General features: G+C 33.4%; 1 long non-coding RNA gene and 1 other non-coding gene across 2 annotated transcripts; one reads left to right on the top strand and one right to left on the bottom strand.

Annotated features, from left to right (window-relative positions):
* The first annotated feature begins 421 nt into the window (after positions 1-421).
* On the top strand, positions 422-2,506 carry LOC133318982 (uncharacterized). Its single transcript, XR_009752699.1, has 3 exons — positions 422-700; positions 877-1,416; positions 2,148-2,506. It is a non-coding gene; the product is annotated as an uncharacterized LOC133318982 (long non-coding RNA).
* Positions 2,507-19,153: 16,647 nt separating this feature from the next.
* On the bottom strand, positions 19,154-19,225 carry Trnam-cau (transfer RNA methionine (anticodon CAU)). Its single transcript has one exon. It is a non-coding gene; the product is annotated as a tRNA-Met (tRNA).
* Positions 19,226-19,448: the final 223 nt, after the last annotated feature.

Here is a 19,448-nt window from a genome sequence, read left to right as displayed (position 1 = left end):
ACCATAGCTAACATTTGTTATTATCCTTTGAGCTAACCTCGTGTCCATGATGTATTCTGAAGAGAACCATGAGATTCTGTAGGGAAGGCTTGTGGTACCGTGACAAGACAAATATACACCACAGATCTGGAGAGCGTGACCTCTGAGCTAATCGCGTGTTACCCTTGAGCTAACCACGGGTCCTTGATGTATCCATAAGAGAACCATGAGATTCCGTAGGGATGCCTTGTGGAGCCGTGAGAAGACAAGTCTACACCACAGATGTGGAGAGCGTACCTCTGAACTAATCGCGTGTTACTCTTGAGCCAACCACAGGTCCTTGCTGTATCCTTAAGAATACCATGAGATGACGTAGGGAGGCCTTGGGAAGACTTGAGTAGAAAGGTACTCACTCCATCTATAAGAACTCGTATGATTTTAATATCAAACTACTAAGACCATTGCTTTATTTAAATACGACAATAGACATACTCTTCACAGTAATATTTGCAACATGTCTGGTTAACACACGGCAGTGCCTCTACAAAAACGATGCTGTAATTCAAACGAAATCATACTCGACTCCAAAATCCTGATCAAATACATCTATTGCGAATATAACTAATTTCTGTTCCTTTTCTGCTAACCGTGATCATGCGTTTGAATCGTGTTTCCGACGAGAAAAAGAAGATGACGCCGAATTTCAATTCAATATCGACTGGTAAATGTACCCTAAATTAAAAGCAAGTTTGCAGTGGTGAGTATAAAAGAATCAATTGCAAATAAAATCTCTGGGAGTAGAAAACAAATCGTAAACTATTCGCGTGGATTGAGATCGGACCTTACTATTTCAATAAATAGTTAAATAGTTATTAATGTAGAAATAATTTTCTATAGTTCCAGGTTTTGAAACGACTACTGATATATTAACCGGAGCAGATTTATTACGTGATAAGAATACATGTGGAAAATTTAGTATCCTTGCCGATGTTTTGCACATACCAACAAGTCAATTATGCTTTGACAGTTTAGATTACAATTCAACAATCAGTCCGTTTAAATCGAAGTAATGCACCAACACATTCAAAACAGGATGGTCGAGGCGGAGAGAAGATACAAAGCTAGGTTTTTGAGAGGTCGAGCTACGATTAAAAGATTCCAGAAGGGAGATATTGTAATAATAAAAATATAACCCCAGAAATCGGATATCCCTATATTTAAAATTTTGTGAACTATACAAAATCCAGAAAATAATTGAGAATGATTAATATCTTGTAAAGTGATTTTAGACAATGGATGACTTCGAAATGTGGCACATGACCAGCTACGAATGTGGCACATGACCAGCTACGATGAGACTTCACAGCATCTGAGGGACGACACAGAATTACTAAGCAAGCAGTTAGGTGGACGGTTCGCCTACCTAATAGTTATCCGGTGAGCGTATTTCATTTTGTTCAAATTGCTTCATTCAAACGCATTACATAAATCATTGCTAGTAATGTGATTGTCTAACACCTAGTTTGAGATATATTACTATAAAAGATGCATTTGGCGTGCGGATCCGAACCATAACAAAAAAAAAATAAAAAATAATAATAATAATAATAATTAATAAAAAAAAATATTGTAGACGGGTGGAGACGTCTTACGAAAAAAAAAAAAAAAAAAAATATTGTACATGGGTGGAGACGTCTTACGCCAAACAAATAAAGAAAGAAAAAAAAAAAGAAAAAAAAAATATTGTACATGGGTGGAGACGTCTTACGCCAAACAAATAAAGAAAAAAAAACAATTATGTAGACGGGTGGAGACGTCTTACGAAAAAAAAAAAAAATAATAATAAAATAAAATATTGTACATGGGTGGAGACGTCTTACGCCAAACAAATAAAGAAAGAAAAATAAAAAAAAAAAAAAAGAATACAATTATGTAGACGGATGGAGACGTCCTATGACATGTTATGAATGTTCGTGTGACGCCCCAAAGCCATAAGTAGATTAAATAATTGGACCTGATATTATGATTTCGTCTCACGATGAGTCGTAATAAACAACGTAACCCATACGACAACAACAAATTTGTTAACCATAACTATAACAATATAAAGTTATCTAGGTTTACTGTGGAAGTACCTAGACTACATAAGTATCTCTCTGTTATCACAGAAAACAATGCAGAGCACGCATCAGTATAACCGTATCGGCATGACTTCGGACGATGAAGCATCAATTCTTGAACCTGGCCCATACTCTACGAGACCTGCAACGGGTACGAGAACATTACGAAAGCTAAGCAAGAGAGAACACATCACCAGGCAGGTGCAGAGCACGCACCGCCTGCCAGAATGGCCGTATCGGCGCAAGCAGCTTCAACGACGGATGCAACATGAAAATAACTGGCACCAATTATTATAACACCTTATTGGTCGTCGTTACTATTGTTAAAAGTAAAACGAAATCAAAGAGAATAGAACTATGTTTGAATTCTGGTTTAAATATGACGTCTGGACGCACGACGGAGGACTGCAGAGTTCAGCGAGTGCGGAGCATAAAGAATGTGATTATGAAGAATCTTCGAGAAATACAAGAACATTTAGAAGAATTGAAGTGTCATTTTAAAATATCTGGAACGTACTGAAACAAGTGACATTAGAGACGCCAGCAAGGCTGGCGTCCTGTCTTTAAAATAATGAATTTGTAATAAAATCCGATATATATGATGAATACAGTATAAAGCTTTTATGAAATGTATGTGGAAAAATGTACCCCAACTTTAGCTACCCTATTGGCATAAGTAATTTTTCATTACCCTCAGTTGACGTAATTTATAAGACGGGTAGTTAACAATTTTTCAAGATCCATTACTTACATTTATGTTAAGAAGCAATAAGTCGTCAGTTAGCGAGATTTAGGGAGCCACGTGCATGCAATATATTAAAGAAAGTTTGTGATCGTAAGACTTAGGAAGAAGAAATAAAGGAGTACTATGGATTTGATACTAGCCATAACACTTTAATAAAAGCAAATTTTAAACTTGATATCTTTAAATTTAATTTTTGTGTACGTAAGGCGAAAATAATCAAATTATATATCATTACAGTCAATGAACTAAACTTATAATGTAGATGAAGAGAGGTCTGTAGCGTACCATTTGATCCTTTGGGTTCTTATAGATATTCTAATGACTTTAAAAATCGCAGTGAATATAGTTTAACATTTTCGTGACCTCAAGTCTGTTCAAGGTACTATGTTTTAATGAGTTTATGTTCTTAACTAGTGAGTAACGTACGGCAAAGATGCTTAAATATGCTAGGTTGTTTTTTGCGCGGAGCAAGTTGTAAACGCTACTCTTGATATATATATCCCCCTCTGTTTCGCGTATTATATTGCGTTAGAGGATATGTCCTCTAACGAATACTGAAAAATGGCAGTGTGGAACAAAATAAAAGGTAAGTTCGCGTTTTATCGCAGCGAGCAATTTATTCTAACGTCCAATAAATATTCAGCAGTAATTGTTCCGCGACCAAACAGAACGGGCTTTCGCACCTGATTTTTGCATTGTTTCTATCGAAATAAAATATACTTTAGTAACTAGACGTTTTTATGTCAAATGTGAAAACTTTAAAATGTTATATAATAATAAAACTTTTGATTATATCAAATATCGTTATCATTTTATATTGTCTGAAGTAAAACATAAACGTAATCAATTTTTTTTTTTTTGCCTTTTTCTGAATAGTAAAATGTTTTACAAAATGGACTACTCAGATGTCTGACAATTTGGTGACTGTTTAACATTTATACTTATCATAACTAACAGCTAATAATATTTTTTTTATTTTGTTATATCATTCGAAAAAGCATTACTTATTTTAAAGGACATTATATTATTTTCATAGATTATAAGAGCTGATGAAAATACAAAAAATGTTTTCAATGTGAAAGTACAATATTATTGGGTCTTTTTCGCAATCTCTTTCGGGACAATTCAACTTATAAATAAAATCCTTTATTTGAACTGACCGAATCCGGTAATAACATTGACGAGAACACTTACTAAAAATTTTGACAAACAACGACCGGACAACAGTGTTGTACGAATAGTGTCAAATTTAATCGCTGATCCATGCCACGGAACCATCACCTCACTGTGGTAAACTAATTATTAATAATTTATACCAATTAATATGAATGCTATACAAGAATTACCACATCAGGGTCACGTAGGCTTAAGAAATAAGAATATATTATAAGTTTTAGAATTTAATTTCTATATTATGATAATGATATGATAATTTACGTTTGAGTAAATTTCGTGATTTTCGTGAAACCTTTGGCATTACTTGGTTCACAAATATATAACATTACAACGATGAAAATAAATATTATTATATATATATTAATAATAAGTTTTAATGTGAAAATATAACAATACATATATAAAAGAAAATATTTAAATTTGTTATCTTTGTATTTATTTAATAATAGTTTTGCTAGAAAACTGTATTTCTTAATTCAAAACTCGAAATTAACTTTTGATTCATGTGTTCAGAAACCAATTTCACCCTACAGTGAGTTGCGGAATACGTGGTTACTAGCAAAACTAATGGCATTCTAAGAGTTTTAAACTACCCCAGGGATAGTGACAACATGTTTCATTAATTATACAATGAAGATAATAAATAAAATGTACACATTTATAAAAATATAATTTGATGACATAGTTCCGTTACTCACGAAACAAACCGGCGGAGTTTTACCGAGGATTGAATGTATGATTTGGAAATATATATGATATCCATACTAACAGGTCTTATTCATCAAAATTTCCCTTAATATAATTAGATAAATCTTTTAATGGATTATTTAAAAAATAAGATATATGTTTAGACGCAATCTTCTGTCAAAAACACCAGAACACTATTTTTCTAAATAATAATCGATAATTATATAATCTGTTCAATTTATTTCTTTATATAACTTGATGATAAAGAATTTATGAAAAAAAAACTTTAAATTTTTATTGATTTCAATAACCTTATACCGTTTTTATAAAATGAACAAAAAGTTGAAATCATTATTATCCATACATAAATTTTCTTGTATACGGCGCTCTAAAGCGGAAAAGCTTATAATATATAAATAAGTAAATATATACATACATATATACTTATATGTATAGATATTAGACCCTTTTGTAACGTTCAAACAAATTACCACAGGCTTTTAGTGGCACTTTATTTGGCAATGTTAATTTCCATAGAGGACTATTGAATGGCAGAACATGTCCTTTCAGATTACACAGAACAATAAACAATCGATACATCCAACCGAAGCCATGGAACGGATAGTAATATAATATTATCTTTTTGAATCCATGCATTGCTCTTCCTATGAGTTAAAAATGTATTCTAATCGTAATTAAAAATAACTGTATTTGATTCAAAACATTCTATTACAGACAATACTTTTATTAGCATGTATTCAAGTCTTAAGAACCCAATATGTGTCGATATTCTGTAATTAATAAAAAGCTCTTTATTTTCCATTTTAGTCAAAACATTCCGAACTATACGTAATATTTCTTTACTCTGCAAATTGATCACAACATTTATGACGGCCATTTTGTTCAACACTTACAATTTTTTAGTTTCACTCTTATGAAACATCTATCTGCTTTATATATATTGTAGGAATATGAGAGGGTAGAAGAGAATCAATGTAGGAATATGAGAGGGTAGGAGAGACTCAAACGACATATAAGCCGTTGTCAGAGGACATCAGGGCTCTTTTTTCGTTCGTAACGCGCGTTGGTGTGATAGTTTAGTCGTTAGTAGATTTTCGAAGTGTGTTTAAATCTTTCGATTGTATTATATTCGGATTTCATTTAACGATTAGTTTAAATCAAGATAGTTGAAAGTTATTCATTTAGAATTGTTTTTATTTTTGTGTAAATTTAATAAATTTGCAGTGGAATTGTATCGAATGTTATTTTTTAAAAAGTCAATTCTTACCTTGTTTCTAAGATCAGAAGTGCGATACGTACCTTGAGAACCCCGTTTGGTAAGGCCTTGTTATTTCAATTTACCCACACATTTTTTTTTTTTGTGTTTTATTAAATATTTCTTTATAACTTTTTTTTTAGACACTGAGTTATTTTAAATATCGTGTTACGTTATTATCGAGAATATTAATTTGTGTTAATTACTTTGATTAAGCGGTGAGTAAGCTTTTATTGCGTTTGTTTGTTGATACGTTAATTTCTAGCGATCATACTTATTTAATTATTTTATTTTGTTACTAAAATGTCTGATGTGAACGCAATTGTAGCCGCAGTGGTCTTGATAGTAATCCTCGTCGTGATCGTAGCTAGAGTCAGGGTAATAGTTCCCGTGAGTAATCCTTTGATGAGAATAACATGTTGAGACTTGATATGGAGGCAATGATGTCTCGTCTTAAAACGTTAGAGGCGAAAACAAGGGCTTCGTCCATGCCGCACCGCGCGTCGGTGAATTCACACGACTATGAGGAATTGCGTTACAAAGGTTTGACGCCCGGTAGCGTTTGTAATAGGCAGTCATCACGACAGTTGCAGACACCAACGCGCGTCCGCGATATATCTCGCGTTTCCGATCGTCGTGTACCCTATAGAATGCGTGAATTATCGTCGATAGGGCATCTGGTTTCTCCGACGCATGTGACTTGACGTGAAGCTACCATTCAGAATGTTATCATCATCAGGATCCGAGACCTCGCTCGATCACGACAAGTAGGCGACGCGGGTATACCGTTGGAATTAGTACAGGCGAGTGTTACCGATTGCATTGCTAGTGCCATCAGATCAATTAGTACGGCTGAAAAATCTCGGTATTACTATATTTCGAACTTTGACCCAAATCTACACAATTTTGACGATTAGTGCATACAAATTGATTGCGCGAAAGTTTTAAACAATTGGAATGATTTAGAATGCCTTTCACGAATAGGAAATTGTTTGTTAGGGGATGCGAAATCTTGGCTCAATAAATGGGTGTCTAGCTACCGTAGTTGGACCAATTCTAAGAAAGAATTCAAACCTTTATGTCCTGAAGTACCAGATTTTGCTGGAATATTGTTTGAAGTTATGTCTAAGAATTCCGATCACTATCCAACGTACGCGTAATATGTACGCCGGTCGATACTTTGCTTACGTATAGTGCAAGGACTCGATGAGGAGCTTATTTCGGTTATAATTATTCGCAGTGTCATTGATCCAAATATTAGGGCTACGGCGACAAATGCTAAACTATTTCCGAATGATTTAGTCGAATTCTTTTCAATCTATGTTAAACCAAATACAATTAGTGTTTCGAGACAACTATACTCGCGTTCGGAATTGTGAAACGTTACGACAGATAGACGATCTCTGGAGTATTCACGTAAACGTAATCTGAGTGATATCAGGTGCTTTTTCTGTGGGCAGTTGGGGCAAAAAGAAGCTTTGTGTAGTAAGAGACCCAAAATCGAACGGTTATCAGGGAGTTTATCAAATAGTGAGGGCGTTAAGTTATCTAGGCTCGAATCATGCACATATTTTATGAATTAATGGTGATGATTGTTCAGTCTGATGTTTCGATGACAATTGATACACCTCTGGTAGGTAACTATTTAGAGAGGGTTACTAAGAGGATAATTAATGAATTCTCTCGGTACTTGATTACGGGAACTGCTACATCAACCGTAAACATAGGTAGCATGTCAATTAAACTTAAATCCAGCATTCCTGTGTATAATCGGTCATATCAACTCTCACACGCTGAAACGATCCGTGGTCGTGATATAATAACAGATTTGCTTGAAAAGCAAATAATAAAGGAATGCTCGTTTTTAGCTACCACTATTGAATACCTGGGTCGTACGATTAGTAAAGGTCAGGATAGGCCAAGTCGTCAGAAAGTGCGGGCCTTAATTGATTCAGCCGAACAAAAAAAATCTTAAGCAAGTAAGGCAATTTCTGGGGTTAGCTAGCTATTTTAGGCGGTATATAGTTGGGTTTGCCCAAAGGGCTGCTTGCATAGCGGCACTTACTAAAAATTAACTTTCATTGAGGTGCTGAAAAACAGGCCGCTCGTGACTACATCATAGATTGTCTTACAAGTGAGCCAGTACTCGCCATTTATGATCCTACGCTGCCAATAGAAATACTACACAGATGCGAGCTCGATTGGTTACGGAGTCGTCATGATGAGAGTGCATAAGGGAAATCGTAAACGAGTACTGCCTTATTGTAGTAGACTCACTCAGGGGGCTGAGAGGAAGTAGCACTCGTACGAACTGAAGACGCTGGCAGTGATTAAGGTATTAGAGTATTTCAGGCGTTATCTTGTGGTTGCACACTTCATCGTGGTTACTGACTGTAACGCGTTAAAACTTACCCAACGTAAGAAAGACTTGTTGCCAAGGGTGGCTCGGTGGTGGGTATACCTCCAAGAATTCGATTCTAACCTGGAATATAGAAAAGGTTGTTTTTTGTCCCATGCAGATTATCTTAGCCGCAATCCGGTTAACTTATGTACCATTAAAAGACCGCTAAATTGGGCGCAAGTTGCTCAGGCTTCTGACGAGAAAACTCACTCTCTAAAACAAAAACTGGTGAATGGGCAGTTAAACCTCAGTCGTTATGACATCCTTTAAGTCAAGCTCTCACCTATTGGTGAAAATCCTAATTTTTGTTGTTATATTCCAAAAGGCCATAGACTGTCTTATGTGTATTTTCACGACGAACATGATCATCAAGGGGTTGATAAAACTGTAGACTTGATAACAAAACACTTTTAGTTCCCAGGGTTGAGAACATTTGCAAAGAAAAAAAAATACATTTCCCATTGTTTGGTTTGCCTTTCTCATAAAAAGGTAGCTCGTGCTCTTTCACGACTCATTCATTCATGGGAGAAAACCAGACGTAGCATTTGAGGCAGTCCATATGGACACCTTGGGCCCCCTACCAGAAACTGACGGTCACCGTCATGTACTTATTATTATAGACGCGTTTTCAAAATTTTGTTTATTGTATCCCATGTTCCGACAAGACACTGACGAACTAAAGCAACACTTCACTACCATGGTGTCTCTCTTTGGAACTCCAAAATTAATTGTCACTGATCGGGGACGCATGTTTCAATGTTTCAAAGCACTGATTTTATTAATTGGGTCAAGGACTTGGCCAGCTGTTTTGTTGAGGTTACAGCTGATCCTAAACATAACAAAACGCAAGACAACTCAATATTCTGCTTTAAACCTGCTTATAGGTGCTGAAGCTGCCACACCGCTCATACGTAGTTTGATACGAGACGTTACTGTTGAAGGCTCAAGTGGTAATCGAGAAGTCCTTCGTCAAATGAGTCGTCAGAGGGCATCTAAACTCCTTCGTGCCAACTAAACTCGTCAAGATGCCTATGCTAACTAGAGACGTAAACAGCTCACTCTTTTGAACTAAATTCCTTAGTTTTTCTTAGCAAGGTGGCTCAGTCAACAAGGAAGCTGGACTCATGTATGCGGGGACCATACCGGGTTATGAAGACACTATCACACTGCCGATATGAGCTGCAGATGTTAGCTGGCTCATACGGCAAATCGACTCGAGCAGCTGCGGAATATATGGTCCCGTGGAAGTGAGAATGGACTCCCGATGTGTGTTCTGCTTTCTTTGATGGTGAGGTATTTGCCTTATTCTGCCTGAAATTTTGACTAAAACTCCTTTTGAGATTTTATTGAAACTTAATCCCATTGTGTTATTTATTTTAATTTTGTTTTGACACAAATCTCTAAATGTATTGGGGTTAAAGCGAGGAGACATGAGTTACTTGTTACGATGTGAGCGTTTGTCTTGGAGTGTATCGGACACGCTGTATTAGAGGTTAGATCTCTGGGTCTGGGATAGCTGTCTTGGAGTGCATCGGACAGGCTATGCCAGAAGTGGCGCTGTGCCTGGGACAACCGTTTGCCTTGGAGTGCATCGGGCCCGGTTGTCCTAGAAGTGGTGTTGTGTCTGGGATAACCGATTGCCTTGGAGTGCATCGGGCCGGTTATCCCGGAGGGGACGCTTAGGTTGGGATAGCCGTTTACCTTGGAGTGCATCGGGTTCGGTTATCCCAGGAGGGACCATAGGCCTGGGATAATTGTTTATCTTGGAGTGCATCGGATACGTTATCCTGAGGATCTGGTCTCTTGGTTAGGAATTAATTTAGTATGTTCGGAAGCTTGACTTTGATAGTGAGTTGTCTATCGAGGTGTGGTTGTAAAAGATCATGAGTTTATTTATGGATGTTGGTCGGCCAACATTGCCTGTATCAGATGGTATGTTTTGGAACATGTTTTTATAATAACCTTCACACACACACCAAGTCATGCCTCAAGCAATTCCTTGTGGGTCTCTGACGAGGTGTGAGGGGGCGATCTTCCGACAAGTCCCGCCCCAAGTGGTTGGTTATTGGGATGTTTTACAACCACTTTGTGTGGGCTATGTTTGTTTAGCTCACTTTACATTGACGTTAACCATGATGTTACTGTTGAGTTAAATCAAAAATCGAAAAGATTTCTGCCGTTATATTTCTCAATTTCAGACATAGACAATGAGGGAGAAGAGTTGTGTCATGACGCCAACTTGCCTCCGGAGGTTGACCTGCCTGTGGAGGGGACTGAGCCGCAATCAAGCCCGTCTGGAATGTCAAGACATTCAAAACTGAATACGTCTAGTGCGAATGAAAAGAATTTCCTGCCCTTGGTGCTAATACTACGTTTTGGACGTCAAGAAAGTTAAACACAAAGGAGCCCGGGGACGTGCTCATGTCAGGAAAGGCCGTGTAGGAATATGAGAGGGTAGAAGAGAATCAATGTAGGAATATGAGAGGGTAGGAGAGACTCAAACGACATATAAGCCGTTGTCAGAGGACATCAGGGCTCTTTTTTCGTTCGTAACGCGCGTTGGTGTGATAGTTTAGTCGTTAGTAGATTTTCGAAGTGTGTTTAAATCTTTCGATTGTATTATATTCGGATTTCATTTAACGATTAGTTTAAATCAAGATAGTTGAAAGTTATTCATTTAGAATTGTTTTTATTTTTGTGTAAATTTAATAAATTTGCAGTGGAATTGTATCGAATGTTATTTTTTAAAAAGTCAATTCTTACCTTGTTTCTAAGAATATAGTTCCGAAGGTACAACACAAAAAATCCCATACTAGGGTAGCTTAAAAAAATAATTTAGAAATTATCTGACAATTCATATACATGTTATTATTGTTAGTTACAACAGTAGGACTTATTTTTTATATATAGTAATGTGCCAAACAAAACAATTGACATTGATTTTATAAACAATTGTATTTAAAGATTCAGATATCATTATATTTCAACAAACAGTCGGCGTTTTCAAAATGATTTTCTCATTACGACTACAAACGCTCGTTTCAACTCATTTTGCCAGTTTAAAACCACATTCAATTGGCTTTAAGCAGATCCTTATAATTTAATTCTATGATATAACCTATGTCACTCCCATTACAAGTTACAGAAACTAGCGTTAGCAGGTGTCGTGTGATCATAAGCGTGAAATATGTGCCTGACATCACAATTTAACTTTTGATAAATAAAATAAATGCTTTCAAAATCATACAACAATTCCTCGAGACACCTTACAACACTTTAGAGTCGGTGGTCAGCAATAACAATAAATTTTCTCATATATATTTCGTAAAGTTAGCGAATAACACGTTCTAGATAAAAATCTTTCATCTGGTACTTCAGAACAAAATATTGGTCGACAGCATATGCAGCTAGAAAAACTGAGAAAAATAAATACGATGTTAACAAAAACGCGGTTGGAAGCCATAGAGGAAGTGTTTTGTTTTATATATTTTCTTTAAAATTCCCAAAAGGATTTAAAGAAAAGAGTAGCATCAAGATTTTAAAATTAAATCCTTCATAAAAATTTATACATGTAGCTATTTTGTATGCTAAAAAGCTTGTTACTAAAGGTCAAATAAGGAACAAAGAAAACAGGTTTTTGCTATGAAAATCATTAGCAATATCACTGTAGTGGATCCTACAGTTTTTATAGCAATTTATTGAAATCGCCAACTATAAAGAGCTCTCATTTTCGCCTGATCTTTTTTTTTGCGGTGTTTTGTGATCGTTAAGTCAACTCTGTCAAAACGTCAACAAGCAACTGTAATGATTGACAGAGGTGCTACTAGGATGGTTGGGGTGACCAACAAAACACAAAATATGCCACAATATATATTTTTTCTGCATATTTAAACATACACAGAACTTTAAGTATATATTAAGTAATTATTTTGTGTTTTTTAACTATGCTATGGTTTTGTTTCAATAACTTTTGTTTGTTTTGATTGTTGAGTTACGTAAATTTTCCGTTGTTAATAAATTACTTAGGCGTTTCTTTCGTTTAATAAAAGACAATTAGACAGTTTTGTTCTTATATATGTTAGTCAGCTTGTGATTAAACTCTGCCTTTGAAAAATTAAAATGTTTTTTTTTATAAGAGAGGTGGCAAACGTACAGACGGCCTACTTGATGGGTAGTAGTCACTGTCGCCCATAGACATCCACAACATATCTTATGTTGTGGATGCGTTGCCAACCTTGGTTATTGATGAAAAGGGCGGGGTGGGAATAAGGAAATTGCAGGAGAGGGTAGGAACAGGGAAGGGGCAACCGGCTCTCTCACTCATGGGACGAAACGCAGCCATAAAAGGCTACTTCCTGCCGATCTTCTGTGAGAGGGTAGTACTTCCCCGGTCGAGCCAGCCCATGTTCGAACTGTAGTAACTGACAACAGCTAGGCTCTAGCACATCAGATGTTTAATGTGTTATATGTATTTTGATATTTTATATCATAAATAATTTTTTTATAACAAACAACAAAATTCACATTAAATGCGTTTATTAATACTTTGTACAGTGATATAAGACTGAAATCTCATTTAATAAGCATCACATATAGTCGTATTTGACATAACCAAATTCACTCAATTTAAATTTTGTTTAGTTCTAAGCGTGAAATATATAAATGTAAATGTATAGTTTAAACAGAAAATTTATTAAGGTACCAAATTAAATTATAATTAAAGCAAGCAATAAACGGCATATTTGGAGTTCATTGTGATATTCACGAAATAAAATAAAAATTAAAAGAAACAAAATCCTTTAACAAATCAAATAGTTAGAAAAATATATTCTTCGTCATTCCTTAACATTAATTTAAATTTTTTCAAATAAATAATGTATAATGTAAATTTAACCATATATTTTAAAAACGTCTATAAAAATAAAACTAACAAATACTTTATAGGTTATAAATAAGTTGTTATACAGCAATAAAAGGTTTAATCTTAAGTCTAGACTTACCACGTCAATACCTCCTTATGAAAATAAGGAAAGCTATTATAATTATAACCGAGAAAAGGCATCAAAGAAATATGCCTTAATGGTATAAGAGTTGAAACGGTCATTTGAAAGTTAAATGAAACTAACGGTTCCATTTCACTATTTGACCTCCGGCGAGTGTCACCCGAACGGAATAGAAGCACCTTTTTGCTAATACTTTTTTCACTGACTTTATTGGCGTTGCCACAAAAAAGAAAGAGGGACGAAAAACTCTGAACAGCCATGATCAATGACGTCATATTGTTTTTTTTATAAAACCCAATGATAGAAGGCTTAAATCTCATTTTCTTAAAAAGAACGCGGTAATAGGGAATTGCGTAACTTATCCCTCATGGAACGCTCGAAAATTCTATTACATTTCCTCAAGAAAAACCTGGTTTGATTTTTTATAAATTGAAAACATTCCCGCTAACTACCTTGATTTATTATTTTAAAAAGGTATTTGCTTTTCAATGTAACCAATAAATATTGAAAGAAAGTTTGCTCAAAAAAGTTTATAACTGTATGCGAGGGTGTAAGATTAATTATACATACACCGGTAAAAATGTTCAAAGAAAAAGCCTTTAAAGCAATAAAAACTCCAATAATACACAATATATTTTAGTTATTAAGTTGCGATACTTAAAACTGGTCGTACGCAAAGAAATTTATCATTATATCATTTTAAAATTTTTATTAAAATATTGATTTAACTAAATGTTTTGTAATTTAGAGTTCACTGTTATTAATGGTAAGGTGTTAATTACTATCTAAAAGCTAAATATGTTACTAACTAATATGTTGAATAACTTAGATTTTTGAAATAAATTTACCTTTTTAAGCAGAAAGGACATAGAAACCTTGTAAATTGGAAGACAAAAGATTTGACTTTTGTCCCAATAGGAATACCTATAATTTTTAAGATTATCATCAGCCTCCTCGTATTGGTTTCGTGCCAGACATTATTTTAATAATTTATTTCAATAAACGTGTCAATGAATGAATGAAGGCACTTCTAAAAGTATATTTCAATATTTGGAGGCGTCAAAATTAATGAATCATCCGGAGTCGAACCTGCAATAGTATCCAACACACGCACCTTTTAGTTTTGTCACTATAATATATCAGTATTCTTACCACAAGTTCGTAATTTCATACTTTCTTGTTCTAGTTTTATACTATTTTCTTTTCGCAGAATTCCTAGTTTATGTATTCAATTACCTTTGCACGTTATCGTATTAAGCCTGTAGAAAAGATTTGCTACCTCATGTTACAACTTAGAAATTGTGTTTATTACATTATCATACGAATAAATATATTTAAAATAACTAGTAATTTTGGTTGAAAATGTATATTTATGTTAATAAAGTGATGAAAAAAAGACTTAGCGTTCAATTGTGCCACACATCCCTAAAATTAAGGTCAAACACGCAAGTTACACCGAAGGTAATTTCTGATGAATTATAAAGAAGAGTAGGAGCAATACCTTGGCTCGTTTCGCCTTGTTCAACTTTTAATTGTCCCATCATTATTCCGTTTGCGGAGATGCCTCTTTCAATTATAAATTATATCTGGTATAAATAGTTGGATAAAGGTTCTTTGAGCTCTTAATTTGTTATAAATTTTGAACTTCCAAAGTATTCATGAACAATGAATGAGAAATTCAATGAAGTTTTTAAAGAACTACCTTAGCTGTGGATCGTATTTTAACTATTATTAAGAATAATAAGACGCTATAATGGCAATTATTGAGCCTTCAATTATGAAGCAAGCTTTCATATAGAGAAGCTTAATTTAAATCTGTGAATCATTTGATCCTTTTTTATAATACACAGCCTTGTACAACTTGTTCTTTACGTATTATTAAAAAAAAACGTAGCGTATTGTATTTTCATGAAAAAAAAATATATTTCGAAGCACTTTTATGAAGCTTAATGTAAGAAACTCATGTGTTTCATTAAAAATTACATTTAGAAATGCATTGAAATATAATAAAAAGGCAACTAAGTTACAATAAAAATGATTTCAAACCAATAGTAAAATTTTTCACATGTTTCTCGTGGAATTTATATAAGTTCTATAACTTATTTACTGACAAATCTTGGAATAAACTCGTTTTATCAGAACATTCATTGTTGTCTCTCGCATAATAGAAAATTGTAGGAAGTCATTATAACTTCGGCGGCGTGTCGTCATTCAAAGAAAAAATAAATGAAAGATATTTCGCTGTTTTCATTTACCTTCTATTATTCTTTAAACTCGTCCGTCATTCTTCATCGCCTCGCCTCTCGCGACGAATGTTTGTTTAAACGCAGCTGAGTGACTCGGGTAGAAACTTTATGAGGTGACATTTTTCCGATTGTTATTTATAAGTTAAATTTTTCCTGAAAATTTCTGTTAATGGGAAATCGGAATGAAAGCCTCTTTGGAAAGTTCAGGATAAAAGGTTAGATTTAGGAAATGAGGGTTTTATTTTTAAGTAAACCGAAGTCACTCTATATTCTTCAATAAATTCAAAGTCTAATCTTTTGTGTTATTTTATTGATACTAAGAATAAATTACTACTAACAATAAATTATTACTTTAGGTTTTAGGTCACAGAACATATGTACCCTTAACAGTTTTTATTCATAAGTCTGCACACATTATGGAATTAAAAGGGCATTGCCAGTCGATTGCCAGTCGGTGAGGGGGGGGGGGTTCAAGTTGATACGAACAATAAGAAAAGTATGACTTGTTGGTAAGGTCGATAACACGTGAGGCTTTAAATTACATTAACGTAGGTCGTTCCCTGAGACACGGGAAACACATCATATGTAGATACAAACTTGTTCCAAGCGTACAAAACGAATAAAGGATTAATTAAAAGTTTGATTTCTAATCTATCTACCGTGTGTTGAATGTTCTCAAGTACATCCACAAACACACACACACACACACACATATATATATATATATATATGTTATATATAGTGTTTTTGCAAGTCTTAGCGTTTTATAATCCGTATCAGCAACATATGTAAACATTCATTAGACAATATATGAACACATTGATTTTAAAAATATATATCTGTTTCTTTTTCGTTTAAAAAAATATTATTTATATTGTTTTTAAGCTTTCTCTACAAAAACTATATAAAAAGCAACAGTGATGGAAAAAAATATTACTGAAATCAAATGTCACTCTAATTTCACCTTTAAAATATATATATTTATATTAGTGTACCGACATTTCTCATTTTTTAAATGTTTCTAGACTACTAGTTATCTCTTCTTCTGTATTTATTGTTATATGTGAAAAATAAAATATTAGTATTATTTAAAGTAATACGCTGGCCCGGCATCAATTTATTAACTCTGAATCTGAGTAACCTTTTTTGTGTGGGCGATCTAATACAATTTTGCTATCCTTCCTTAAGGATTAACTTACTCAGCTCTATATTATCGTATCTTTTTTTTTCAAGAAAATAAAAATGAAACTGACAGCTACCTGAATATTGGCTCATAAAACTCAGAGATTTTCTTTGATATTAATTAATTTTCACGTATTTACGACACAATAAAATCATTACTTTAATATCACATACCATCTGATCGTACAAACGATGAAAACTACATCTATTAAACAATATAGAAACTACGTATTAAAAAATAAAAGCTTTATATTTCTATCATATTGTCTCATTCTAATAATTACGAGAAATAATTTATCCAATTTACAAATTTATTGCATTTCAACGTATAAACAGTATTTAAAGTAATAAATGTCAGTGAGTGTTTATTTTATGTTAAGTGCGTTTTTTTTTTATTTTTTTATTTTACAAAATACAGAAAGTTCTTATTTGATAGATATATTTCAGTGACTTCGAAAATCAATTCTTGTGTGTTAAGGAATTGTTTATATATACGTTGTTAAACTTATTAAGGCATATCCTTCGATCCAAGTGCATAAAATAATATATTACAATAGCTCTTCGAAGACGAATATGTTTATTTTTACTCGTATTAATGTTTACACTGGAATCTTTTACAATGACTTGATCAGAAACAAATGTTTAACAAAGGACGCTTAACAATTGACCATTTAAATGAATTAATTATTTCACAATGTTTTATTTGTTTAGCATTGAAATTCATTGTTATTTTACAATTCCTTATTGTTAATCCAGGTACATAGTAAGGAACAAATCTGACTCTGTTTATAGTCAACGTTAAACAATACAAAAATCAGGTGCAAGCCGCCCTCAGTTTGGCCGCAGAATAATTACTCCTGAATATTTATTGGTCGTTTGAATAAATTGCTGCCGCGATAAGCCGTCAATTTACCTACCTCTTATTTTATTTTTCACTGCTTTTTCAGAGATTCGTTAAAAGGAATGTTAATTGGATATAGATATTTTTTATAGTTTCATTCGTTACTGTACTATTTTAAGTATTATGTGAGAGCAAATCGAGCTCTTTGATAGCGGCACTTACTTTGATAACAACATACTTATAATTCTATTATAGAAGTACGAACATACAGAAGAGATTACTTATAACAATACAGAATATGGAAAGCAATATTGACGTTTAATCGGCCACCGATATTGAAAATAAACGTAAATAATGAGTGAAATTTTTTTCTCATTAAAAATAATCAATTTTGGTATTAAATAAATAGAAAAGGGAATCTTTGTTTTTGAACACATTTGCTCTTTATCCGATTGATTATACATAATGGAATTAAAATAGAAATTGAATATATATGTATATATTTACATGTATTACGTACGTAGGGCTATATTTTATTTTGTAGTACAAAACCGTGTACTTCATTACTACTAATTACTATTTGTGTGCAATGCTTATTTTGCAATAAAGTAAATTCAATCTCGTGGAAGGTGCTGTCCTTATACAGTGTGTGCTTCACTTACAACACCACGTACAAAACTAGATTTAAAACAAAGTAAGAATTAAATTCAGCAGCGTAACTTAGATATATGGAAATTTTAATATTATTATTTGTTTTTTGTGTGTTTCTGACATGTGTTCGATAATGAATAAAACAGATATATTTGAAATTTTATTTACTATTATCTATATTAATGTTTTGTATGTCATTAACCCTGGCAAAATTAAATACCATAGCTTTCAGATAACGCAGATTAGTGGTTTTGGTAATTTCAATCGGACATCATTGAATGGTAAAATATGTAGATTCAAATTACACGGTTTGTTGAACTGATAAGCGATGTTCCTGGCAATGTTTGGCAAAATTTTAGATATTGTACAATAAATATACGTGAATCCAATTGCGCTGTCAATATTTTATTTGTGGATTATAAAACCACTCATTATTATTGCTTGTATTAAAATAATAAAGTAAATTTACAATAATTTCACTTTTAAAATTCCATATCTACCTTGGCATTAAATCTTTCGTAACTAAGAAGCATTAGGAAAATACAAAATCATTTCATTGACACCGCACAAATAAAACACCGACAAATCGGACAGACAAATTTGATTTATAAAGAAAAATATATAATATTCGGGAATTATTTATTTTATTCGAATCCTTTCTCTGACTATATTCCATCAGTACATAGAGTGACCACACCAAACGGAAAACTAAAGCTTTCTTAGAGACAACCTTACATATTTACCAACCAATGAAAAATCTAGGTACTGCGTAGTAGGTACCGTAAAATTTAAAATCATTCATTTCAATTTCAATTAAATATAAAGGGTTGTTAAACATAAAAAATATAGCAGAGCGTGGTTTCGATCCACGGACCTCTGGGTTATGGGCCCAGCACGCTTCCACTGCGCCACTCTGCTGTGTTAAGAGTGTGCCAAATATTGAACAGTTGACAAATTACTAAGCTGATTTTTAGTTTAAAAAAAAGGGATAACACTTTCGTTTGATGAAATAAAAGTCTTTATTTACGTTATTTCATGTGACGACATAATAAAGAAACTAGTAAAATAAATAGTTATTTTCACTAAATATAACTAGTAAAATGGTCACTATTAAATGTTATATTCCTCACATCATTAACAA

This window comes from Danaus plexippus, chromosome 10 (genome assembly GCF_018135715.1).
Source record: "Danaus plexippus chromosome 10, MEX_DaPlex, whole genome shotgun sequence".
Classification (NCBI taxonomy): Eukaryota; Metazoa; Arthropoda; class Insecta; order Lepidoptera; family Nymphalidae; genus Danaus; species Danaus plexippus.
This window is presented reverse-complemented; position numbering and strand designations above follow the sequence as displayed.